The 26,835-nt window shown below is 43.8% G+C and overlaps 1 long non-coding RNA gene across 3 annotated transcripts in view; it reads left to right on the top strand.

Moving 5' to 3' along the window:
* Positions 1–26,835, top strand: part of LOC149209755 (uncharacterized) — a 67,400-nt gene that overhangs the window by 11,414 nt on the left and 29,151 nt on the right. The window contains exon 3 of one of the 3 annotated variants that reach the window (XR_016252882.1): positions 1,262–2,208. The exons of the other annotated variants lie outside the window; for them this stretch is intronic. This is a non-coding gene — a long non-coding RNA (uncharacterized LOC149209755). Of the gene's footprint in view, positions 1–1,261; positions 2,209–26,835 lie in introns of those variants that run through there. 3 annotated transcript variants of the gene reach the window in all.

Here is a 26,835-nt window from a genome sequence, read left to right on the forward strand (position 1 = left end):
AAGGAGGTGTTTCATCATTTCAACATGTTTCCTCCCATAGTAGTGCCTTAGATGGTCATGTGGGAGGGCTTCGAATGCAACTTTTAAATGCAGATTTGGGCTTTAGTCAATGTGCCAATGTTAAGTGCATACTCAAAAACTTTCTCTGAATCCTGGAAACCACTGCTAGAACAACAACCACTTCTACTTGTTCACATTCTGGTTTTAGACTAAAGACATGTTATATTTGCAGACAAGGCAGCATATTCCATAATGGGCACCTGTCTCAATTTGGGAAATTTAAGGCAGGGCTCTTAAATTCTACAGGTCTTATAGGTAAAGTCTATTTAATGCTTGTTTCAATGCCAGAAGTGAAGAATTTAGCTGCTAAGCAACAAAAAACATCATCAATCATGTCCAACATGGCCTTGTAAATTCACAAAAAGGAGAGAGAGAATGTTCATTTTCAAAAAGATGTATGTTCATTTTTTACATCGCCCTATCCAATATCACTTTCTTGTGGGTATTTTTGACATGCAAACTAGGTGAAGGTAGAACACATCATGGAGAACTTGCCTACAATATTAGATTGGCATAAACACATACTTTTAACATACATGAGGTTGCTTCATCAACAAGCGGTCTCTGGTTTTTTCTGGTTTTTGTTACTTCGGTAGGTGCTTCAGTTTGCATGTGATCATAATGAGATCCTATAGTGTTTGTGAAGAAAACCCAAAAATTTCAGGGATTTTGAGGAGAACCCAGAATTAGGGCATCATATATTATTGGTTATGAGGGCGCAGGTTGCAGACTGATTTTCTATTTTCTCTCTTTTTGTGATTTATATGGTCTTCCAACAGACAGTGTAGTTATTCCTTGAACTTTTGAGCTGAACATAGGAGTTGCTAGTGTGCCTCTGTTGCTCGATGTATCACAGGTTCATGGAGGACCTTATGCACATGTCTGTGGAGAAAATCTAATGGATTTTATGTGCCTTGCATAATGACTTTATAACAACAATTGGCTTGGCCTATCTTGGCTGAAATAGGTGCTTTTCTTGTGGAGTACTTTTGAGAATTATGGAAGAATTTATGTGTGGTGTCTTGCTGCTATTTTGGAGTGCCTATCTTGTGCATTAGTGGATCTTCTTCTATTATTGTCCATATGTCCTTGACACTTTTTCCATTAAATATATGAGCTAAAACAGGAAGACAAAGTGCTTTGGTTGATGAAGTTACTATCAGATTTGTTTTAAGGGAGGTTCCATATTTGTCTCTGGCAGGTTGGCATTGTTCCTGGTGGGGTTACATGCTAATTTGAGGATGCTTGTTTTGGAAAATGGAAGTGCCCTATCTTGGGGTTTCACCATGCTTTGAATGATCTATTTTTCATGGAGAAAAGGAGGCACCTAGGTGCATGTGCTTTTGATGGAGATCTATTCATGGTTGTCCACTTGTGCTTTTTCAGGAGTTATATGCTTGGTATGGATGGCACCTTATGTAAGTGTGCTTCAAGGTGATTTTGCTTATTTACTCAGGGAGAGGAAGGTTGATGCATGCTAAGTTGAGGATATTTTTCTTGGCTATATTGGACCACCCTATTTGAGGAGTGATGCATGCTATCATTGGAAGCTTTGTTATGTTATTGGAGATGATCTATTCTTATCCATATAGAGTGGCCTACTTGGACTCTGTCTCTTGCTTTTCATGAATGCACATGAGTATGAGGATCAGATCATCCATATTAGGGTTTCTTTGACTTTCAGTTTCTTTTTCTTTTTGATCCATGGCAGATGCATGTGACCTTGCATGGCACCTATTCTTGGGTAGAGTTATTATTGGGATTATGCTTCTTCAAGTATAAGAGGAGGAGAAGGTTAGTAGACAATGGACTGGTTACTTTTGATTCCACCTTTCCTCTTCATTCATCCACAGTTCTTGTCCCTTTCATATTAGATTACTCAATGCACTTAGTTGTTTGGTATTGATTCCTCAGGCCTGCTATTGACATGGTTAGTGATGACCTCTGAATAGTAGAATTGAAATAATCTTGAGCAGTGTTGGCAGTGTGAAACCTATTAAAATCTCTTGGAGCAGTGTTATTCTGCCTATGGACATTGTACTTGTCTACAACTTTGTCAATGAAGAATACTCTCTTGGCAGCCATATGATGTTTCAGGTGTACTCTTTGGTTTATAATGATGATTTTCTGAACTGGTAGTTTTGAGTATATCACTCCCCTTATTCAAGAAACCTTTACTTTAAGTACTTAAGTGTTATGATTCACTTCTTTTTGGGTGTGTATCGTTGACCCAATTTACATATTTCAGTGAATGCCACTAGGGATACCCTCTTAAAACTAGCATGCACTGGTTCCAAAGTGAGAGAAGTTTGCTGGTGACAGGGCATTCTTCTTGATTGTTCCATTTGATCCTTAGTTGTTAGGTTGATGATAGAACCTTGTAAGGACAATTTTGAGTGATAAAAAAACCAATAGACATGTCAATTTGCCTAAAATCTATGACGTTTTGTAGCATGCGTTATCATCTATGTACTCTGAATAAGGAATTAATAGAAATTTGTATTATATGCACCTTGTAGATTTTCATATTATGAAAAATATCCCCTTTATCCTGAACTTCGGTGTATTTTTTATTTTTTAATTTCCTGAGTCAACTTTTGAGGTTTTCTTGAGTCCAAGTCCTTTCTCACTCCTTGGCCTAAATGAGTCATTGTCTGGGGTGAGTTTGGTAACCTTGTTGTAGAATTTTATATAAAGGTATGCCCTGAAGCCCAAAAATGCTTTCCTTTTTGGCTTTTTTTCTTGGGACTCTTCTTTTTCATGTGATGTAATTCTTTTGCGCCATGATGTGCTGAGCTGATCTCTGAACTAATATATTTAGCATTTCCAAAAAATCACTCAAAAGCCTGCCTTTTGTGAATTCACTCTGCCATAATGATGAGAAATCATTTTTTTGTTATGAAAAATCTCCTCTCTGCTGTGAGAAAACCTTGTATAGCTCATGGAATTACAGATGTTGTGAGAAACCTTGTGAGAAAACCTGCTCCCACATTAAAATATATATTATATAAAATTATCTCCCAGAATGCTTTGCTCCTGGAATCTTTTGGCAAATTGTGATTCATGTTGTCACTTCTCTCTTTGGTCCAACACAGGTGGAGAAATTTTTTTTAAGCCATAGATCCACTTACTTTCTCCCAAGGGAGTCCTTAGTTGACCCCATTTTCCCAGTGGAAAGAGACTGGTCTTTGGTCCTTCCATCGAATTCCAAAATCTAAAACCCTTTCAGAACCATTTTGCTAGCTTTACTCTTCATATCACCTTGAAACTCATTTCCTTAAAACCGAGCAATCTTAACCTAGGGAAGCCCACCCCCCCCTTGAGGGGGAGGAGAGCCAGCTTGAAGTGAATAAGAGGTTTGGTGAGGTGACAATGGCCTCCCTTTTAGTTGCACTCCAACCACACTTTAACTTTTGGACTTTATCTCAAGAGGTAAGAGTTTGTGTAATAACATTTTGCCATTGTTTCCAAGGATAAACTCCATTTCCTGAAAGACATCTATAAAAAAACTACAACATTGGATGAGGATTCATTCTTGAAGATTTTTGTTCATATTGGTGACTCCTATCAACCCTAGATCCACTTACTTTTTCCCAAGGGGGTACTTAGTTGACCCCATTTTCCCAAAGGAAAGAGAGTGGTCTCTAGTCCTTCCATCAAATTCCACAATCTAAAACTCTTTTAGAACCATTTTGTTAGATTTAGTCTTTGTATCACCTTGAAACTCATTACCTTAAAACCAAGAAATCTTAATCTAGGGACGACCCCCTTGAGCCGGAGGAGAGCCAGTCTAAAGTGAAGAAGAGGGTTGGTGGGGTGACACTGGACAGTGGCCTCCCTTTTAGTTGCACTCAAACTGCACTTCAACTTTTGGACTTTATCTTAAGAGGTATAAGTTTGCGTAATAATATTTTGGTATTGTTGCCGAAGATAAAGACCATTTCCTGAAAGACATTTATAGAAAAGATACAACATTGGATGAGGATTCATTTTTGAAAATTTGTGCTCATATTGGTGACCCATTGGAAGAACGAAGACCTTCTTCTTTAAAGATTTTGAAGATTGTGCTTGTGAGGTGAGAGACACATCATTCTGAAGACATTGACAGCTCACATTTTCTACTCATTATGAAAAGTTACAGAATTGCATTATTATCAATTTAAGCTCCCATATTGATGAAACATGGCTCCTTGGGAATGTCATGAGATATATAAGGCTAATTGGTGGCAAGAGTATCCCAAGGTACCCAAACCACTATAATGTGGATTGGTTGAAGATTGTCCAAAATTTGATGGTTACCCTTTTTCAGCCATCCCTCATATTGTATGACCTTTGAAATAAACCTCAGAAGTAGATGCAATTCATGAAGACAACCTGATGAAATTATTCACTTATTCATTGGCGCCATAAAGGGATTGGTTTAAACTTCATGTATTGTTGCACACAGTAAAGTATATCTTCTATAACAGATTTATTTGAATACGTTCTCAAGAATTGGGGTCCAAGATTTCAAGGTATGAAGATACTTATTAAAATTTGATGGTGGCCTTACAAGAAGAAGATTGTCTTTAACCTGTCAAAGATGCCATTGAAGAAGATAGCAGGTACTGTGAACAGTTATCAAAAACTCTGATGGGGACTTGTTGCTCAATCTTCATGTTGAAATAAGGAAAATATTTGATGTCATTATGAAAAATTATCATAGCAATCCCACGGATTTGGTTTCCCAAAAAATCGCTGAAGCATTTGAAGAATTTAATTCACTGTGTGCAGTTGTGGAAAAAAATATGGCAATAGAAAGGCAGAGATAAACCTTTTCCAGGACCCCGTGAACAGTGATCAACGTATAATCTTGTCCAAAAAGCTACTGAAACTTGACATAGCGAAGGACAAATGGGGAGACCCGGAAGAAGATATTGTTGACAAAAAAAAGTTGATTACTGCAAAAAGGGAAGATCATGAGTTTCCCGTCGATAAGTCAGAAGTTTGTAGAAGTTTCAGGGGCTAAAAGGCCACCCTGATTTTCTCTGGGCAGAATTTGAAGGTGAAGCAAATGGTGTGATAAAAATGAAGATGACATTCTTATGATTTATTCCACTAAGGGTTATGGCAGTAGTTCTGTAGCAGAACATGAAACACAAATAAGAGAGCCATCATGTAGTTTTGTAGAGAGATAGCCTCTAAATCACGTTATTTAAATAAGTCTGTGTGTCTACTTCATGGAAAGTATTTTTCTTCATGTTTTTGAATGATGACCCTTGTCATGATATGAGAATTGCAGAGACAAAAACACATTGGGCTGGTGGCTGAGAATCACATTGAAGGGGCATGACTTGATCATTTTCCTATGGCAGAAAATCAGTCTGATAATGCATTCATGAAGATAATAGTCACAATGACACAGATAAGGAAGGATGCAAATTTCCTAGGAGCACTCATGGCATCGCAACGAGTCTTGATTTCGTCAAAAAACTGAATATTGATGATCGTGCTAGAGATTCTTCTGTCCAGGAAAGGAGTGGGGTTACATCCATTGATATAGAGCCCCCCTACAAGGGAAATCATTTGATGATAGCACTTTTGTCCCAAGACTGTTGCTCCAATGACCAAAATATCATACAAGTTTACTGCATTCTTGAGAATTATGAAGCTATTAACAAAGAAGACACTCTAGGTCAGCCTCTGTCTTCTGGTTCCAGCACTGATATAGATTGTGAATTTTGTGATCAGATCATCCCTACGGCAGAACCAAACTCTGCCCAAGAAGAGAATGATAATAAGTGTGATCAAGTTGTAAAGAATAATTCTGAAGACAGACAGATCAACCACCTTAATCAAGCTCAAGAAAATAGTGGTTATGTTTCTCAGTTCAAAGTCTTTCCTGGATCTGAAGGAGTGGAGAAGGAAGGAGGCACTAGAGCCTATCCCCCCTTAGTGACAACTTCCTGAACTCCAAGTGTTGGAGAGGTAAATCCCCTCTACGGATAGAGGCGATCCCTACTAGCCTAGCAAGGGTCTAGCAACAATCACACAATGCTGCCACGCATGTTCCTAGTTACAATTAAACAAGAAGTAAAGAGCACCTACTTGGATTCCTGCGCTGTCGTTTGGCGAAGAGATGTTGCCTTCGCTCCTTCGCTTCAGCTGGTCACAATCCTCCGCGATCCCTGCGAACGGACACCTGCACACACGAAGAGAAAGCAAACGCAAGCGTGAAATCTAGTAAAAGTAACCATATGTCAGTCAGAAAAGACATAATTCACATTTACCCATTGCATAGACAAACGAGAATGGAACAATAATAGCAGTCATCTATTATTAATCAGAATAGAGAAGAGTACAACCAAATGTTCTGACGTCGGTAACCTTCTCAAGAGGGATCAGTCAGCATGTATCTCAAGCATTCACCTTTGAGGATGGTTCTCCCAAGACAAACAACTCTCTCTCTCTCACACAAATGTCACAAACAACCTTCCCTAAGCAATCAATCACTTCCACACCTAGCACACCAAACCTATAGCAGCAATTTGAGCACTACAAGCTCTGCACAATCCAAGCTATTCCAAGCTAAGTCTAACTAGCTGCTCATGGTAATGGTGAGAGTTTATATAGGAGAAGGAGTCTCCTAAAAAGGTGGAAGGATGAGCTTATCTTCAAGGGGAGTTGTTGGAAAGGGTCGAACAGACATGCCATAGAAGGGAGTCGACATTCACAAAGCTAACAACCAAGCCTGGAGAGATCTGGAAGGCAGGTTGTTTGAACAAATTCGCCCAAACTGGATCAGCGCGGATTATAGGGAAACTGCCGCGCTGTCAGCGCATATCAATAACTGAAGAAGCCATGTCAGCGCGGAAGAACACGGGAAAGGCGCGCTGTGGACCATCGCGGAAAAGTGATGTTCTTCCGCGATGGCAGCGCACAGAATACACTGGAAGGCGCCTGTCATCGCGGTTATTTTAGGAACAGACGCGCTGATGAACAAAACTTTGGAAAAATGGGTTTTTTAAGCCAGTTCAGGGATCAAGCACTTAGTGATTGTGAATTCTGGGCACAGCAGGGTGACTGACAGGAAGGCAGTGATAAATTACTGTGTAACAGATGCCCCCTAAAGCATGAAGACCGAGAGAGTGGGAGGGGTGAAATGCTTTACAACACACGCCGAACTGGAACACCACCAAGAAGTACCGAAAATCTCTGACAATCAAGTACATGCAGTCTAGGCATGGGCGCAGCCATCCAAAAGACATGCGAAAATGGTCTGTGGTATGGACGCAGCCACCCAGTCAAAGGGACCAAAAACTGATAAGGTATGGTCGCAGCCATCCATGAAGACTCAGGTATGGGCGCAGCCATCCATCAATGAGTCATGTAATGATTATCCACAAAATCGCAGCCTGGACCATAATGAGCAAGGATCCAGGGTCTTGCGCTCCATCTCGACCCGAACAGAGTACAAGTCCAAGCATGTGAATACATGGGTTGAAGTCGAACATGCATGAACATCGTCTGATTACCAGTCAATGATGAAAACTGTTAACAGACGCGAGAGGTACCACCAATAATGACAATGGCCCTCAAGGTACTATAGGTACAATCCGTGGCGTGTGAATCAATGAGTTGGTGTCGAACACCCACGGAATCATTCGATCGAAGGTCAATGATGTAAAACCTTGCGTCGAACACGAAGAACCTGCCATTGAGGCATGCAGGCTCCAAGGCACCTGGAAGGAGTCTCTAAGTCCCTTTCTCGGATAATGAGTTGGAGTCGACGAGAAAGGACCTTGATCGAAGGTGGGCCATGATGATTCCCACATCATCGACACGAGACAGAGGTATAATAGTTTGTGATGAGATAGCGAACGAGGTTGCATTGTGGCAGAGGACAACTTCTCTTGAACATATAACGGCACTGTAACGGGTTTGGCAGTACTTGACATCAAATGAGCAGCGGATAAGATGGTGATGGCAATGAACAGATGAGAGGTCAAATAGGATATCCCAAACCCATGGAGGCTAGTGAAAACGAAATGAGATGACCCCACCCAGACACGAAACAGCGGAGTGCCATGTTCAAGAGCGACGTACTGCCGAGACGACTGTAATCATAGTTCCATTTTCCCCACCTTTGCAGGCAGGTGCCCCGATTATTTTTGGATGACAAGCTTGACGGGGATAACATATGCTTGATGCGTGTCATGTTGACAATATCCGATGTCATTGAGTGTTTAACGAGCCTGACAAAGGAGAAACTCGGCTTCTTTTCTTGTTTCGAGAGTCTGAAAAGAATGCGGAAAAGGAGACTCCAGGGGGGGTCCTTTTTCGTACAGTTGTGTCTCTCGAGCCCGAAAAAGTATAAAACTATGCTCGAAAGAACCGCCCGGTCATTACAACCGAGGAGTACTTTTCATGAATAGTGTCTTCGACCTGAAAAAGTAAAAAAGCGGTCGAAAACACGTCGTTTTAGAGCCGATATCGAGCGTGAAACGACAAACGCCCGGCAATCTTTTTGGTTCAACGGTCGGAAAAAGAGCTTAAAAACGACCGCCTTTCATTCCTTTTAACGAGCTGAAAGGAAGCTCGGCTATCTTCTCTTGTTTAACGTCGGAAAAGAGCTTAGAGACGACACTTTTGGGGATCACATGAATGGTGGACCGTCATGACCAAGCTGCTGTACCTGTACCTGCACAAGGGCACTACCCGCATAAATCCATTCGATATGCGTAAAAAACACATTAAAACATGCTTTTAACAAAATCAGGGCTAGAGTTATGGTTAAAAATGGTAAAAACCCAAAAATATGGCAATTTAGGAGTTTTTACTATAAATAGGGGGGAGTAATAAGTCATTTTTACCATTTTACTATTTTGGAACGTGAAGGACGTGGAGGAGCCAAAAAGTTGACGGAGCGATTTCCAGCCCGTACGGAGACCATTTTCCGATCCGCTTCTTCCAGGTAGGTTCTCGTTCCCTTGCCCTGCATTTTGGTTCATTTTAGTAGGTTTTTAACGGTCGAATTGGCCCAATTGGGCAATTTTTTGGTGCATGGATGCGCCCTCGGTCAGCGCGGAAAAGCCGTGTTCTTCCGCGCTGACCTCGAATTTTTACAAAGGGCTGCCATGGTCAGCGCGGCTGTTTCTAAAACAGCCGCGCTGGCGCGGAAAAAATTTTGTTTTTGAAAATGAACGTGAATTTTTACATGCCAGCACTTCTAACTTGTTTTTTATGGCTTGTGCAGGACATCATGGCCTTCCAATGGCAAGAGAGAGTTCACGATGTGGAAGATGTAGCTGCTTGGGGAGATGTGAATTGCTGCAACGCCATGCGGGCTTGCGGTTTCATGAAATTCTTCCTCACGCCGCGCTTGAGAGCTCAGCATGATCTTCTGGAGCTGCTGATTAGAGCATGGAACCCGGTGGACCAGAAATTCACCATCCGTGGTCACGACATTGAGTTCGACCACATGGATATCTTTTTCTTGACTGGGTTGTCGCGCCGAGGTGCGAGGCCCATCTTGGAGGGGCAGCGACCTAGCGGTGGTACTTTGGATGACCTGATGGCTCAGGTTTGCCCGGGGGCAGTGAAAACGCGGAGTGGGAAGTGTTCGATCCCCTCAGTGAGAGACATAGTGTTACGCACCATCCTGTTCATGGTGACCCGGGCAGCGGGTAGCATGGCGAACCATGAGGCTTCCAAGACCCATCTCCTACTAGCTCTTGAATGCCTCGAGCCTACAGTGTTTGATTGGTGCACGGCAGTGTCCAACAACATGAAGAGGCAATTGAGTAACTGCCGTCGCGGGGAGACGAAGCAGTTCGGCTATGGATCGATCCTGGTCCCGCTCATTCTGGAGCGAGTGCCAGCCATGCGGCTGCAGTCGATGGCTGTGGATGCCCCCAGGGATCCTCGAGAGACGAGGGCCTCACGATGGGCTCGTATCATGCCACGTGGGGGTGGCGGCCGGCCACATAGCTGGGGAGCATTTTTCAGAGACTGGCTGGATCAGCAGGAGATCTTCGTGCAGGATTGGCCATATGCGGGGATGGATTTCCGCAATGACCCTGATTTAGTACTGCCTCCAGGTGAACAGTGGGACGATGCAGGTATGACACTTGTGACTTTTGAGTTTTGCAATGTTTTTTAATTTTTTATGTACATGTCCTAATAAATGTCTTGTCATGCAGATGTGGGGCCTACTAGACCGATTGGCCTGGCTGCCACGGCACGGAGAGAGGGCCAGGGAGCCGGAGCTTTGGCCTTAGCCCCTCCAGGGGTTAACGCGTCGGAGACTGTGGCTCGCAACCTTGAGGGGTTGCTGGAGGGGGTGCCTGACTACCAGGGGGTCGAGGAGGTCCCCGTAGAGCATCAGATTAACACAGTGGGGGTGGAACCCAGGGTGCACCGCCTTCTGAGGCGGGTGGCACGAGCAGCTGTGTACTACAGAGAGCACCATCCAGCTGACTAGTTGTCTAGGTTTTATTTCCACTGCTATTTTGAGACATATGACTCAGATGTATTGAGATTTTGGGACATGCACTTCTATTTTTGAGCGCCTTAGTGCGCCACACGATATATATATATATACATACCGATTTTTGGATGGGTCATTGTTACATGTGATGATGTGTTCTTTATGTTATGCGTTTATTCAGTACAATTTGTGATCTTATGTATGAATTTGCACGACACTTGACCCACGGATTTTATATTTTTAATGCAAGCTTAAAAGCACACACATGCAAACTATGCTTGAAATGATTTATTTACACATGCTTATGGTCTTACTATGCTATCTATGCTTTCCTGTATGATGTTTATCTGTTACGCAAATGTCTATCTAATACATGATTTGCCAATGCATCAGTCAACGTATTTAATCGTCTCGGAATGTGCTGATAAGTAATGTAATCAAAATTCCGCTCTAACAATCTTACACGTAGGTACAACCTTAATATGCGCTGGTCTCTGACGGAATATCGTCCGTTGAGTTGATGGACAACCAGCTGGGAGTCCAGGTTCACCACTAGCTCTCGGATGCCGAGGTCAACTGCTTCGGCAAGTAATTCGATTACAGCGCTGTACTCGGCAACGTTGTTAGTGGTACGACCTAGGCAGACACCCTGAAGGTCTAACAACTCTCCGTGAGGATCGTAGATCACCCACGCTGCCGAAGACAAATTACAAGTGCTACGGCAGGCACCATCAGCGAAACCAACATAAGGGGTACGAGACATCTGCGCAGGAAAGACAAAGCATAATAAGGGGCAAAACATGCCTTCATACCAAAGCAAAAAGAAACTCATGCACTAAAAACTCAAAAACACACGTATATACAAAGTGAATGTGAGCAGCTATGCATAGTATTTCTTCAGATACAGCCCATTACGGGGCTTGTCAAGAGGATTTCCTTCATAGTCAATCAACTCATATGCGCCCTTTTGTAAAACACGTTTCACGATGTAGGGACCTAACCACATGGATTCGAGTTTTCCTGCCCCTAGCTTATCCTTAGCTTGATCGTAGAGCAGTACTAAGTCTCCCTCAACAAAGGAACGAGGATGAATATTCTGATCGAAGTGAGCTTTGACTCTCTTCTTCTGTGCTTCGATAGCCAGAGAAGCCAGACGACGAGTCTCGTCTAACCGTTCTAGGTAAAGAAGCCGTTCCTCCACCGGAGTGGTGTTGGGAAGTAACTCGACAGCTAATTTTAATGAAGGAATCTCACATTCGACGGGAAGGGTAGCCTCCAGTCCATAGACCAGTTGAAACGGGGTGAAACCGGTGGCATCCTTCACAGAAGTCCGGTAGGCCCACAAGGCCGGGAAAAGCATTAGATGCCAGTTTGACTTGTGTGTATTGACGGTGCGTTGAAGCATGGTGATCAAAACTTTGTTCACGGCTTCGACTTGACCGTTAGATTGAGGATAGTACGGTGACGAACTATCTTGCCGCAAGCCTAGCTGGGTCGTTAACTCTGTCATCATATGATTTCGGAAATGCTTTCCGTGATCTGTAACAATAGCCTGAGGGACTCCGAAGCGAGTGATGATATGATTGAATAAAAACTGCGCCGCTGTGTGACCGTCCTCGTTTAATGTAGGCATCGCTTCGGCCCACTTGGTGAAATAATCCACAGCAACGATAATGTACCCATGCCCCCCGGCCGAACGAGGGTTACAGGACGTATAATCGATGCCCCATTTTGCAAATGGACCTACGGTTACGACAGGGTGCAGTGGTGCAACAGGTGCACGCATCTTCCGGTGGTAAACCTGGCACTCATGGCATGCGCGTACAGCAAGGATGCAATCCTTGAATATAGAAGGCCAGAAATAACCAGCGCGGAGGATCTTTTGAGCGGTAGCGTATCCGGACATATGGCCGCCACAAGCGCCGGAGTGGCAGTCATTCAAGACTCGCTCAGCTTCCTCGAGGGTTAAGCATCGGCGAAGAATAGAATCGACGCCGAGGCGGTACAGGGTGTCGCCCAAAATGCGATACGGTTGAGCTTGGTGACGGATTCGTCGTCGAGCATCTTTCGATGTATTGGGACGAAACGAAGACGTTTGTAAATATACGATGATGTCCCCGTACCATGGGTCGAGAGTGCTGATGAGAAATAGCGTTTCATCCGGAATCTGCTCCTCTGAATGAGATGGTGCAGACTGAGATGGTAAGGAACAGAGCAGTTCAGCAAAGACCAGTGATTTCTTAGACTTGGCGGCAGTGAATTCCAAGTCGAACTCTTGGAGGATTACGATCCACTTCGAGTATTTGCCCCCCAGCAACTGACGTGACAGAATATAGGTCATGGGGTTGCAGTCAGAGATCACGGTCGTCGTGCGCAACAGGATGTAATGACGGAAACGTTGGACGGCACAGACAGCGGCCAATGCCAACTTCTCGACATACGCATAGCGAGTCTCCGTATCTAGAAGGTTGCGGCTAAGATAGTATACAACGTGCTCCGTGCCATCGTCGTCGTCTTGCACTAAAACCATGCCGATGGTGGTATCGGCAGCGGCCAGATAAAGGGTGTAGTCACGGTGGTAATTCGGAGGTCTTAGGAGCGGAGCTGAGACCAGAAGGTCTTTAAGACGCTCAAAAGATTGCTGAGCGATAGCGTCCCAATGAAAGGGCGTGTCTCGCTTTAGTAATCGCGTGAAACCCTTGGCCACCTCGGCATAATTTGGGATGAATCGTCTAAGAAAATTAGCTTTTCCCTGCAAGCTCTGTAACTGCTGTAGAGTGGCAGGGGGAGGAAGATTCAGAATGGCTTCGACTTTAAGGGGATCCAGACGGATGCCCTCCCGGGAGACGATAAACCCGAGTAGTCGGCCAGATTCCACGCAGAAGACACACTTATGCGGATTGAGTCGAATACGGTAGTGTCGACAGCGAAGGAAGATTTCGCGTAAATGAGATGGATGGTCTTGGCGTTTAGCTGAATGAGCGGGTAGGTCATCCAGGTAAGGCTGTACGATGTGTCGGATATCATGAAAAGCGTACGACATCGCACGCTGGAAAGTGGCGCCGGCATTTTTAAGACCGAAAGGTAGCTTCTTGTAAGCGAAGGTGCCCCAAGGACAAATGAAAGCAGTCTTGTGCTGGTCTGCGGGGGCTATGTTGATCTGGTTGTAACCAGAGAAGCCGTCCATGAACGAATAAATTTCGCTTCCTGCGCAATCGTCGATAAGCTGATCAATAAAAGGCGTAGGAAAATTATCTTTTGGACAGGCGCGATTGATATCGCGATAGTCAACACAAACCCGAATAGTGCCCTGTTTTTTATTGACAGGAACTATATTAGATACCCACTCCGTGAGGGGAATGGCATAAATGAAACCAGCTCTAAGAAGTTTTTCAACTTCGGCCTTGATGGCTGCAGCCTTTCGAGGGTGCACTGGGCGTAAACGCTGACGAACAGGCTTAGCGCCAGGATAGGTAGGGATTTCGTGCTCCACGATACTGGGGTCAATGCCGGGCATTTCCTCGTAAGACCATGCGAAAACATCACGAAATTCACGAAATAGATCTGTATAAAGCTGAATTTCCTCAGGAGTGCATGTGACTCCAATATAAATATTTTCGACAACCCCTGTTTTGACAGAGATGTCGATAGCCAGAGTCTGCGTAATGTTACCCATGTTCCCTTCCGAAGACACTTGATATAACTGGATAGGTGTTTGGAGAGGGATATATGGGAGACATGAAGCAAACCGTCCGAGACACGTGGCCATTTCCGAATGAGGAGGGAGAAACGAAGAGCGATGGTGGTGATCTGACCAAGGGAGCTCTTCGGGAGACATAGTCTCGATGATAGCCTCGTCGGAGGGAAATGATTCCTTCAGGGGGTCCGAAGTGGCCTTCTCTCCCAACCAAGGGAAGGGGTCAGGTGAACCGGGAACGCTGCTTGGAAGAGCAGGTTCAGGGGTTGAAGCCGATGCAGCGACTATCTCGATGTAGTTGAGCTCGGCAGGGCTCAACGGCATCATCTCGCCCCAGGAGTCTTCCTGATTCACGGGAGGGAGAACCCATGGATCAGAACGTGCTGTGATCATGTTAACGGAGGCGAGATTTGGAGGTGGGAGGGGAAAGACTCCCATTAAGGAGGGATCTTTAAATAATCCGGCACCCACACTCACTAGCGATTTGGAGGTATGCTCCACGAATGGTACATTCCCTTCAGAAGAGGAAGCAAAAAAGGACAGCTGGTCCACTGTGACGATTTTCCCTTGATGGGGGAAACGAACGACACGGAATAAGGAGGAAGCCACGGCTTGCATGGCATAAGTCCAGCTTCGTCCTAGGAGGAGATTGTAAGTGAGATTAGCGTCAACGACTTCAACCTCGACTTCTACCGTTTTCCCTTCTAAAGAGATAGGTAAACGCGGGAGGATACCATGTGGACGAGATTCTCTTCCATCGAAAGCCTCTAGGGTGGTGGGAGACTGGCTCAGAGCAGGCGAACCAATAGCCTTCCAACAAGCAACCGACATGATGCAGGTTGAGGCTCCTTCATCAATGACAGTACGGTGAATCGTCTTGCCTTTGATGAGAACTTGTATAAGGAAAGCCACCTGATGAGGCAATCTCTGCGTGAAACCTTCGAGGTCAAAAGAAATTAAATCCGAATCTGCCGGGTCTATGCCACCAATCGCTGATAGCAGGGACTTCCTCTGGGAGGGGCAGCTCTGGAGGACTTCTAACGCGGACATAGCAGACGGAGCCTGAGCTAAGTCCTCGACAATGCTATAATGCTGAGCGGCACGAGCATTGGGGTTATAAGATGACTTCCTGAGTACACCTTTGGGAGGGGGTCGGGGGATCGTCTCGGTGCTGGGCCGTTCAATGTGAAGAGGGCCAGAACTGGACGTGGGAGCGCTGGAGGGGACCTCCGGCTCCTTCCCGGCTGAAGATGGATAATCTTTCGCTCGAGTCGTGACATGGATGGGAATGGTTCCAGCCATGAATACTTGAGAACCGAACGAGGAAGAGGATTGAGAAGGGTCTGCCACCTGATGCGTCTGCTGGGATGGGAAAGGCTCTTTAAGCACGGCAGGGGACCCTGAAGCACCTTTCAAAAGCCGACTAACCTCGGACCGCCTGGGGCAATCTTTGGTGTAGTGATCCTCCTCACAAATGAGACAAGGATACTTAGGCTTCCGCTTGGCTCCTTCCTCGGAGGGAGGTTTAGGAGGGTTCTGCTTAGGTTGTCCGGATTTTTCTTTGGCCTTTCCTTTCTTTTTGCCTTTCGAGGATTTGTCTGCCGCGGTGGACTGAACGGCATTTACCTCGGAGGTATTCCCAGGAATGGATGGGCTCTGAGAAGCATTCTCGTTAGAGGCGTTTTGTTTCTGCTTCCCAGAGTTCGCGGTCGATTTCTTACTTGATGAATTCACGGAGCCAATAACCCCATCAACGGAAGGTTTTGGTGGAGCTTTGGTTTGTCCGGGCCTCGGGGCATCTGGCAAATAGTCATACAAAGTACCTGACTGAGAATACACTAAGTCGAGGTATTGAGCTCGCGCGATTGCTTGCTCCTCAGTTACACACGCCCCCATTGCAATATCTTTGGCAATTTTAGGGACAAAGGACGTGGTAAACCAGTCGGTCAGGAGTTGATCGGGAATCCAAAATTTAATCAAACGACGGCGCCTTCTCCATTCATGTATATGATCGGAGATGTGCGTTGCCGTATCCTGTTTCAGAGACGTGAGCAAATTGGTCCCAGTCTCGTACCGAATGGGTAACTGAAAATGAGTCAGAAAGGCCATAGCCAACGAGTTAAAGTCTGAAAACATGCCGCGGTTAAGTTCAATGTACCATTTTGCAGCCGAGCCAGTGAGAGTCCTCTGGAAGAGGCGAAGTCGGATAGAATCATCAAGCCATGAGTTAGATGAACACCAAAGGTGATAAGTCATTACATGGGCCTGAGGGTCCTCTCCGGCTTTGCCGTCGAACTTTGGACAGTCACCTGGTATTTTGGTCGGAACCGGTGGCCAATATGAGTTATGCAAAATAGGATCGTTTGTTAACTTGGACACATCGGGTAGTTCCAACGTAGCCAAAAATGGTAGCTGCGGGTTGAAGGACATCTGTGGCTGAGGGTTCGAGGCGGTATTAGGGTTCCACCCAGATTGGGGTTGCCCCCACGAACTTTGTCCGGACGGGCCCGGCCCGAAAGGACCTGGCGCGTAGGAATTTTGTCCCGATGGACCTGGTCCAAAAGGCCCTGGCGCATAGGGGGTTTGTCCGTAGGAGTTTTGTCCATGTGCGGACGACTGTCCCTGCGTTTGCCCCCCAGCTCCCCATGAATTAGCAGCTTGCCCGCCAGGTTGACTGTATTGATAATTTTGATAGGGAGTGACCTGTGGTTGCTGATAATTTTGATAAGGAGCATACTGATTTTGCCCCTGGGGTTGCTGGTAGCCATGCGACTGCTGGGTCCCATACGGAGCCTGGTAGGCAGGCTGCGTTTGGTATGAGGGTTGATAACCTGTTTGAGTCTGAGGCCCAGAGTAGTGTCCTTGAACCGGCTGAGGTTGGGCCATACGTCCCGAAGGTTGACTTGGTCGGATTCGAGATGGACCTGGTTGGCTAGCAGGATAGCCTTGCTGGACGCCAGGTTGTCCATGTGCCACCAAGGGTTGTCTTCGCGGAACGGGTGGTCGAATTGGTTGGATAGCTGGTTGACGTCGAGGTTGGCCAGCTTGTCCAGGTTGACGATGAGGGTAGACACCGGGTTGATTTGGCTGTATAGATGGTTGGCCCGTTTGTCCCCCACCGTAACCGGGTTGGGAAGAGGGCTGGGCTTGCTGTACGGCAGGCTGCCCTCCTTGGTATATGGGCTGAGCAGAGGGTTGGCCTTGCTGTATAGCAGGTTGCCCCCCTCGCCCAGAAGGATTCGTGATTTGAGGGGCAGGTGGGCCCTGTTGAACATAGGGTTGTCCACCCTGCCCAAGGGGATACCCTTGCTGGACGGCTGGTTGATTTGAAGGATTGTAAACTGAGCCAGTTGGTCCAGAGGGGTACCCCAGTGGAGTCGCCAAATTGTTGGAGAGGTAAATCCCCTCTACGGATAGAGGCGATCCCTACTAGCCCAGCAAGGGTCTAGCAACAATCACACAATGCTGCCACGCATGTTCCTAGTTACAATTAAACAAGAAGTAAAGAGCACCTACTTGGATTCCTGCGCTGTCGTTTGGCGAAGAGATGTTGCCTTCGCTCCTTCGCTTCAGCTGGTCACAATCCTCCGCGATCCCCGCGAACGGACACCTGCACACACGAAGAGAAAGCAAACGCAAGCGTGAAATCTAGTAAAAGTAACCATATGTCAGTCAGAAAAGACATAATTCACATTTACCCATTGCATAGACAAACGAGAATGGAACAATAATAGCAGTCATCTATTATTAATCAGAATAGAGAAGAGTACAACCAAATGTTCTGACGTCGGTAACCTTCTCAAGAGGGATCAGTCAGCATGTATCTCAAGCATTCACCTTTGAGGATGGTTCTCCCAAGACAAACAACTCTCTCTCTCACACAAATGTCACAAACAACCTTCCCTAAGCAATCAATCACTTCCACACCTAGCACACCAAACCTATAGCAGCAATCTGAGCACTACAAGCTCTGCACAATCCAAGCTATTCCAAGCTAAGTCTAACTAGCTGCTCATGGTAATGGTGAGAGTTTATATAGGAGAAGGAGTCTCCTAAAAAGGTGGAAGGATGAGCTTATCTTCAAGGGGAGTTGTTGGAAAGGGTCGAACAGACATGCCATAGAAGGGAGTCGACATTCACAAAGCTAACAACCAAGCCTGGAGAGATCTGGAAGGCAGGTTGTTTGAACAAATTCGCCCAAACTGGATCAGCGCGGATTATAGGGAATCTGCCGCGCTGTCAGCGCATATCAATAACTGAAGAAGCCATGTCAGCGCGGAAGAACATGGGAAAGGCGCGCTGTGGACCATCGCGGAAAAGTGATGTTCTTTCGCGATGGCAGCGCACAGAATACACTGGAAGGCGCCTGTCATCGCGGTTATTTTAAGAACAGACGCGCTGATGAACAAAACTTTGGAAAAATGGGTTTTTTAAGCCAGTTCAGGGATCAAGCACTTAGTGATTGTGAATTCTGGGCACAGCAGGGAGACTGACAGGAAGGCAGTGATAAATTACTGTGTAACACCAAGCATATATCGAAGTTTAGTGAACTTCGCCTCTGTGAGAGCCTTTGTGAAGATGTCTGCAACCTGATCATCTGTTGGACAATATTGCACTTCAAGAACATGGTCATGAATGAGCTTTCTGATGAAGTGCATGTGTAGTTCAATGTGTTTGCTGCGCTGATGCTGGACTGGATCTTTGCATAGCTGAATGGCACTTTGATTATCACACCAAAGTGTGGTTGGATGCTGCTGCTCAAAGCCAAACTCTGATAGGATCTGACGAAGCCACAAGGCTTCCTTACTAGCTTCCACGGCACCACGATACTCTGCTTCTGCTGACGAAAGAGAAATGGCAGCCTGTTTCTTACAAGCCCATGTAATAGGTCTTGAACCAAGAGTGAAGACATAACCGGCAGTAGACTTCCGATCATCAGGGTCACCAGCCCAATCAGAATCAGTGAAACCAACTAACAGAGGAGCTACTTTGGCACTGTAATGAATCCCAAACTGTACTGTACCTCGAACATAACGAAGTATTCTTTTAGCTGCTTTCCAATGACTTTCACAGGGGTTTTGCATAAAACGAGCAACAAGGCCAACAACAAAGGAAAGATCAGGACGAGTATGGGTTAAATACAAGAGTTTTCCGACAAGTTGACGGTATAAGGTAGCATCAACTTCAGGAGAAGTACAAGAGACTGAAAGTTTGACTCCAGACTGAAAGGGAGAAGGGGCTGGCTTACAGTCTTCCATGTGAAAATGACGAAGAATATCACAAGCATACTTGGACTGGGAAAGGAAAATACCCTCTTGGGATTGCAAGACTTGAAGACCGAGAACATAGTGTAAATGTCCAAAGTCTGTCATTTCAAATTTCTTTTTAAGGCTGGACTTCACATGGTTTATAAGGTTGGGATCACTACCAGTAAGAATAAGATCATCAACATAAAGAACAAGGATGATAAGAGAGTTGCCCACTTTCTTGGTGTAGACAGTATTGTCAGAATGACACCTAGAAAAGCCAGATTCTAAAAGAAAGTTATCCATTTTGGCATACCAAGCTCGAGGAGCTTGCTTGAGGCCATAAAGGGATTTCTTAAGTCGACAAACAAGGCTGGAGTCTGTTTGTATGAAGCCAATGGGTTGTTCCATATAGATTTCTTCCTGCAAGTCCCCATGCAAGAAGGCAGATTTAACATCCATCTGATGGACTTCCCATTTTAAAGAGGCAGCAAGGGAAAGAACAAGGCGGATAGAGTTCATTTTGGCAACAGGGGAGAAGGTTTCAGTGTAGTCAATGCCTTCAACCTGTGAAAAGCCCTTAGCAACGAGACGAGCTTTATGTTTATCAACTTTCCCATCTGGTCCATACTTGGTTCTGTAAACCCATTTACATCTAACAAGTTTGCGTCCCTTTGGTAGAGGAACAAGATCCCATGTATCATTTGTCATTAATGAATGATATTCTTCATTCATAGCTGCTTCCCAATGTGGATGGCCTGAAGCTTCTGCAAAAGTGTCAGGATCATGATTTACTGGAGCTTGAGCCAGTAAAGAAGAGGCTCTTTCAAACTGAGAACGTGTACGTCGCTGATCTGTAGGATCACCGGCAAGATCACCTGCTGCATCCCGAGTAGCACGGACCCATCTTGGAAGTTGAGGATCCTGAGAAGGTGGGGGAGGATTATCATCCTCGCTTTCATCATCTGAAGAAGAAAGGTTTTCAAAAGTAGAAGAGATAGGAAGAGGTGGCACATCTGCCGGACTAGGCTCGCAGGCCGATTTATTTTCATCAAATTTTACATCTCTTCTAATGATAACATTTTTGGACTTAAATGGAATAATTCTATAACCTTTTACATCTTCAGAATATCCAACAAAAGTACATTTCTCACTCTTAGGTTCTAAAGCTTTATGCTTTTCATCTGGAATATGGGCCCATGCTTCACTTCCAAACACACAAAAGTGACTTACATCTGGTTTAATGGAACTCCAAGCTTCTTCTGGAGTGATATTCTCTAGAACCTTAGTAGGAGTGCGATTGATTATATAATTTGCACAATTAATTGCTTCGGCCCAAAAACTAAGACTGAGTCCTTTAGATTGCAGCATACAATTAGCCATTTCCTTTAAGGTGCGATTTTTCCTTTCAGCTACACCATTTTGTTGTGGAGTGTATGGAACAATATGTTGCATTTGAATTCCATTTTCGATGCAAAAGTTGATGAATGTGTTTTTAACATATTCTCCACCATTATCAGTTCTTAGCTTAAGAATTTGATGTCCTGATTGTTTTTCAACAAAGGCTTTGAAGGCTAAAAAAGTGTTAAATACTTCGCTCTTGAGTTTTAAGAAGTATACCCAAGTGCGTCTGGAGAAATCATCAATGAAAGTTAAGAAGTACTTGCAGCCAGAGAATGAAGCAACAGGAAGAGGACCACATAAATCACTGTGCACAAGCTGTAAAGGGGCTGAGGCGTGCCAAGAGGCACGTTTGTCAAAACTGTCCCGATGATGTTTTCCGAGTACACATCCGGAACAAACACCATCTCTGCAAGATACCATAGGAAGACCTGTCACCATATTTTCTTTACATAGATGCTGAAGGGAGCGATAGTTTAAGTGACCAAATCGCTCATGCCAAAGTTTGCTCACTTCATCATTATGAGCAACAAATACTGAGGGAAGATTGGATGACCCAAAGTTGTGAAACTTATACAACCTTTTGGAATCATCAGCAAGACCAGTAGCTAGAATCTGTTTAGGATCTTTTAGATCCTTGATTACAACATCATGAGGTGAAAATTCAACAATTTTACCTTCACCTGAGTGAGTTATCTGATAGACAGATAGAAGGTTGCAGGATAAGGTTGGAACACATAATACATCATTAAACTGACCATTGTCTAGATGAACAGTTCCAGTCCCTACAACATTAAGAGATCTATCATCACCAATATATATATTTTTGGTGTTACAATCATTTAAAGAAGAAAACATGGCTTGGTTTTTGGCCATGTGACAAGAGGCTCCAGAATCAATGAGCCACTCATGAGAATGAGAAGAAGAAGAAGATACATTTAATGCATAACCAGACTGAGATGATTGACAATGAGATGCAGAAAGTGCCATTCCGGAAGTTGAAGTTGAAGTAGGTTCCACATGGATGTTATGTTTCTTCATTGCGGCTTCCAAGGCTTCCATCTTCTTAAAGCATTTAGATTCTAAGTGGCCATCTCGATTACAAAAGTTACAATGTCTATCAGTCTTCTTCCATTTGTTTTTATTGGTCTTATCATTTTGCTGAAATGATCTTTCATTTTGAGGCTGAGATGGTTTAGGACCATTCTTTTGAGGATATGACTTCTTAGGATTCTTTGAATTTGGTTGCTGCTGGGCGGCTAACGCTTTCGTGGAAGAGTTTCCAAGATTAAGAAGACCAAGGTGTAAGAGTTTTTCTTGTTCTCTTATTAAGGAATCACAAAAGGAGTCAAAGGAAGGGGCCTTGTAGTCTTGTCCTTGACAAATGAAAGCTTCCCTTGTAGAATGGAAAGTGGAAACAAATACAGAGTAGGCTGGTCCCAACTTAGTAAGGATGGAATAAATAAAGTTACCATCTTCTTTCTTAACTTTAACACCTTCCAAGAGATATCTAAGGGTCTTGAATTTGGACAAGAAATCTTCAATGCAAGAAAAATTATTAGGATCCAAAGTAAGCAGCTCATTTTCAAGTTGATGGGCTCTAATTTCATTTTTAATCCCAAAAATTTTAGCAAGTTTTTCTAATGCTTCATGAGGAGTCTCAAGTCCTGCAATGTGGAATCTAAGATCAGGAGAAATAGACATCCCTATCAAACCACGTGCTTGATCTTGTCTATTTTCCCATTTTGCCGCCTTGTCTTCATCTTTTGGTTTCTTCTCTTGGTTTGTGGCTATTCTGAAGAGACCTTTACTTCTAAGTAAATCTTCCATGTATTCTACCCATTGGAAGTAGTTAGTGCTGTCAAGAATGACTTGGCATGGACTTTCCATTTTAAAAAAAACTGAAGCTGAAGATGCTGAAAGTAAGTGTTCCAACGGATAGATCTCGAAAAAATAGGCGGTTTTAAAAAAAACGGCTCTGAAAAAGGCTTCCGGATGAAGAAGTTATGGCTTTTTGAAAAAAAATTGTTGACGTTGCCGGCAAAGTGCGCGAATGTGCGGGAATGAAAAAATCCGCCCCCACAAAATGGGACTTGAACCCAAGACCTCTACTCTCTTAAAATAGCTTTGAACCAATTGATCTATACAAAAAATTTGAGAGAGAGAGAGAGAGAGAGAGAGAGAGGGGGGGGGGGGGGCGCTTGGTTTGCGTGCTTGCCTTGAGAAAACTCTTTTTCCCTACAAAACACAAAACACAAAACCCGACACGAATATGCAAAGAAAAACGAACCTTGCGGCTCGAAGTTAGCTTTAGCCAAAAAACTAGAAATTTAAAAAAAAATCTCAAAGTTAGCTTTAGCCGAAAAACTAAATATTTTTCTCAATGTTTCTGATTTTCCGAGATCACACTAAGGTGCAGGGAAAAGAGCATATGCATGAGAAAAATCCTTCCTTTCTGTTTCTGATTTGCCCAGATCGCACAGAGTCGCAGGGCAAAGAGCATACGCAGAAATGAAAGGTATAGATCCGGTTAAAAAAAAGGCTAAATAAACTGAGACCGAAATAAGCAGAGAGAAAATAACAGTAAACTGCAAAAGAAACACTGTATACCTCCCGATCTGAAAAATGACGCAGCTAGGGCTACCGGAAACCTTTTCGCGTGAAACGAAAGGGGTTCCTCACTGGAACAGATGCTCCGAACGCAACAGAGCAGTCCTCTCGGCCCGAAAGCAGTCAGAAACAGCAGATCTAGGAAACGACAGCCGCATGCAGTTCTACCGGCTTCAGATTTGGATCACCAACGGACGCGGCCCTCAAATAGCTCCGATACCATGTAGGAATTTACAGGGTAAGTTCCACAGAAAGAATACCAAAAGGACACCGCTCACAACCAGATCTCAAATCAATACACCAGTATTTTTGACGTGGTTAAAACCCTCAGAGTGCAAGGAGGGAAACAGTCCACGGCCTGTCCCAACGTGGGTACTACAGGCAATTTATTAATCAAAGAATGAAAATTTACATAAGCTTCTCTCATGCACGGATTACCCGAACAATGACCCTCCATGCGCTTTAAATAGAACTCATGGACCAATCGGGTGTCAAGCCACGGATCAAGTGTCGGTAATACCGAGGTGAGAGTGAACCGTCGGATCACTACATATCGTGACCGTCGGATTGTAAGTTACAAAATGTACAACGGTAAAGAAACACACTTTACCTAACTCTAACCTAACTCTATACTAGACCAAGTTGAACTTAACTATATCCTATGTGTCGGAATATCCTAACACTTTGTATATGATAATATTTTCAACCATACAGCCTTCCCAAAGCTCATAACACAACATTTGCACTCAGAATTAGAGCTAAGTAGCAAGGGAACTTTATTTCTCCGTGATGGTAATGAGACACGTGCTAAAATTGAACAAGACAATGCTCTGCAGTTTGACAATGATAGTAATTGGAGAGGGAACAAATTTATTCCCACAACAGAGGTCACATCAGAAAAGAGTTCCCTGAGCATTGCATATACTTGTGAAGAGAATACTTTTAACTATGAGGTTCTTGATACCTTCCCTATGAACTAGGCCACTTTGGTTGTAAATGAGCCACCATCCACCATTGCTGCAAATGATTTACCAATCTCATCCTATGACGACAAGGATGTCCAACTCTTTGTTTCACTTTGCATTAAAAGCGAAACCAGATTCCAGGTTTGAGAAAAATATGAATGCAGAGGATCATGAGTTTTCCAGCACTTATGAGATAGAATTTGAACAAACTTATGAAATTGGAAGGGAAAATCGCTACCATCCTGGTTGGCTAGGGAGTAAGTATAACAGGCCCAATTGGAATGATTCTCGCTTGGAATTTCATTCTCAGCAGAACAGGGGAAGGTCACATGAATTTGTTTTTAGGGATCACAAAATTTTGATAATTACCACCAGAAAGAAAAGGAATCCGGGTCTCCTGTCACAATGGAAACTGGCTTTTGCATCTCTCCCATTATGGCTATTCCTCTATATGAAAATGATGGAAACATGAACAAAAGTGGTTTGCTTGGCAATGAACAACATCTTGTTAAGATTACCAAAAAGATGGCATTCAAATGGTTTCCCAAGGATACAAAATTCACTTATCACCCATTGATTTTTTATGGACTGTCTTTTCCTGTTGATTATGATGATAGTGTGCTAAAACCACATGGGACACAAACAAAAAATTCCATCATAGCCATTCAAATCAAATACATAATGTTTTGGAGCCATTGTTGTATCCCAGGGATTTTTCCATTATCGGAAAGAATGATGGATAGAGCAAGGGTGAACTAGCCATAAGGAAATTGATGTTTGTCAATTTGATGTCTATGGAAAATCACTTAATGGTATAGATAATATTGGTGTGGGTTTATAGAACAACAGTATTATTTGCTCCTAGAGGATTTTTCTGTGAAATTTAGTTACACAACAGGAAAATGAACGGGAGTTTTTTCCAACAGTGAAATGAACATATGCCTTTCATTCAATTTCTCATTTCTAGAAAAAAAATAAAAAGATGATAGTTCACCTAAGGGTCATCAAACTTGTATGATTTTTTGTGCAATTGGAGCAATGAGAGAGCTTGAGATTTTCCTGTTGACAAATCTGAACATCCTTGTGGATATTTCCATGATTGGTCATTTGTTCCTCGGTTTAAGGAGGATGAAAACAAATGTTGATTATATTCAAAATAGTCTGTAGCAGTACGCATACAATCCCTTTAGGAAAACAATGTGGCGAGCAGCAGTGTTGACCATGTGCTCTTATCACTATGCCAGGATGAAGCTGAGTGGAACATATGGAGGACCACATCAAAGTTGGTTCAAATCCTTCCATGCCTCAGTGATAATGAAAGATACAGTGCTTTCAATGAAGCCACAACCAGTCCTGGAAGACACCAATTTATGACTTTTGTGGTAGATTTCTCTCTTGCTTGCCAAGTGAGTTCTTGTAACATTATGGATCTCGTTTGAACCCTAGCAGTGAATACATTTTCTGTGTGCTCTAGAAGGTGAGATCTGCTCCATTGCAATTGCAAATCCCAAATCCTATATTTGAGTACGACTTGTGTGTTGCGAAAGGGATACCAATACTATTTGATAAGGTAGGTTACACAAACGAGAATTTATGGTGGAATGCATCATTCCAATACTCTTAGTTTCAGTCTTCACATAAGATTGTCCAAAGCATAGGTATGAACAATAGCACTGGTGGCAAGACTTTCTTGCCAAAGATAAGCCTCCAAATTATACTCGTCCATCCAATATGGCTTCAGACCCTCAGAACAGATCTGTACCAGAAAGGATTATATAAGCAATTGTTTTTCTTATGCGAAAATTTAAAAAAGGGTTCAGAGCTAGCAGGACAATTGCAGGATTTTTTATGGAGTAACCACTACAACAATCATGCTCAGAGATACATAGAAAAAACATGCAACAATCATCACTAGAGTATATTTGCACCTAATGATTGTCCAAATACCCAGATTTTGGCTCAGCCTGGTAGTCAGAAATTCTCCAGATTAAAATCACTCAGAGCTCAATGTGGCCTTGTTTGCTATAGTGATCAAGCATAGAGGGTGAGGGAATTTCCTTTGATAAAGTGCTGAGAATTATGTGATTGGTGGATATTGAAGTATTTTCATGGGTCAATGACAAGATCGTGAGGTTCTCATGAACCCCCTAAAGGAGCACATGTCCATTGGTTGTTGAAGCAGGCACTACTAATAAAAGTGGAAGAAAGTAAACAACCCTCCCCTAAACGTGTCTAGTCTCAATGCCTCAGTGTTAATGAAAGATACAGTGCTTTCAATGAAGCCACAACTAGTCCTAGAAGACACCAACTTATGACTTTTGTGCTCGTCTGGACCCTAGCAATGAATACATTTTCTGTGTGCTCTAGAAGGTGAGATCTGCTCCATTG

This window comes from Pinus tabuliformis, chromosome 1_2 (assembly GCF_031772625.1).
Source record: "Pinus tabuliformis cultivar Carrire ecotype Pingquan chromosome 1_2, CPIR1, whole genome shotgun sequence".
Classification (NCBI taxonomy): domain Eukaryota; kingdom Viridiplantae; phylum Streptophyta; class Pinopsida; order Pinales; family Pinaceae; genus Pinus; species Pinus tabuliformis.